Raw genomic sequence first — 1,388 nt, forward strand, 5'->3', positions numbered from 1 at the left:
TCTGGTTCAGTAATTGATGTTGTAAAAATTCATCTTCATTTACAGTGTGCTCGCATTGTGGAAACCTAAACCAGGAAACCTGTTCAAGAGGGAACTACCTGTGCAGCATGAGATCGTTTCTCCGGTAACACACCGAAATTTGTTATTTTCGGAAAATTTATCCAACAGTCCGCAAATACCTTTTATTATGCTAGTCAAATGTTCAAGCTTCTAAATAAACCTCTTTCTATTTTGTTCAAAAAATAATAATACATCTAACATCGGTTAGGTTGTTCCTAACAGGACAAATACATGACTAATTCTGTAAAAAAATCAATGTCCTCAGCAAGAAGCAGGGACCAACCTTTGTGGATACTATGTTTGCAGACACATGATCTCCATCTGCAAATCTGATGATAGTTGTGACCATCCTCGCGAATTAGTACCAGTAAGTCTATCTTAATTAATATCTTCTATTCCACTCATATGGCACATTCTGATCTTAAAAATACTGCAGCTCATCTTAAACCGAGGACCCCTGAACCGCTCCCGGCTGGTGAACTGCTGATGGTTCGGAGATTTATCAGCGACTTCTTCCTGAATCACTACATCAATCCCACTAGTGATAATGAAGATTTCAGCATGCATTCTCCTAAAACATTGAGTAAGAATTAACCGCTAAACATATATATATATACACACACACACACACACACACACATATATATATCTCTATATATAGGGTGGATCTATCATGATAACACCTCTTAAGACCTTATTCTAATAACACTTCAGCTTATTCTGATAACACTGTTTCGTACCGAGCCTAACAAATATAGCTGGCCAAACGGGCCGTGCTAACTGGCCCGGCCCGGTAGCACGCAGGAACGGCACGACCCAGGCACGGCACGACCCGAGCTAAACGGGCTAGGCCCGGCACGCGGCACGCCATGGGCCATGCCTGGGCCTGGAGGTTGGGCACGCGGGCCGGCACGACACGGCCCGTTTAATTTTTTTGGGATTTTTTTATATATATGACCTAAATTACAGCCCAATATGCCTAAAATACAGCCTAACAAGCTAAAAATCAGATGGGCCAGCGTGCTAAACGTGCCACGGGCCGGCCCGTTTAATAATCAGGCCGTGCCTGGGCCAGAGAGCCACGCCCGTGGGCCGGCCCGGCACGGCCCGGCTATTAAACGTGCCACGGCGGGCCGTGCCGGGCCAGGCACGATTAGCACGGGCTGGGCCGTGCCGTGCCGTGCCGGGCCGGCCCGTTTGGCCAGATCTGCTCACAAACGAACCACCTAAACAAAAAACAAAAACCACCCCACCCCACGTCGCACACCTTATCCATTCCCCTTCCCTCCCACCCACCCACCAATCCCGTCCCCATCACCGCTACCTTC

The sequence above is a fragment of the Triticum aestivum genome, chromosome 7A (assembly GCF_018294505.1).
Source record: "Triticum aestivum cultivar Chinese Spring chromosome 7A, IWGSC CS RefSeq v2.1, whole genome shotgun sequence".
Classification (NCBI taxonomy): domain Eukaryota; kingdom Viridiplantae; phylum Streptophyta; class Magnoliopsida; order Poales; family Poaceae; genus Triticum; species Triticum aestivum.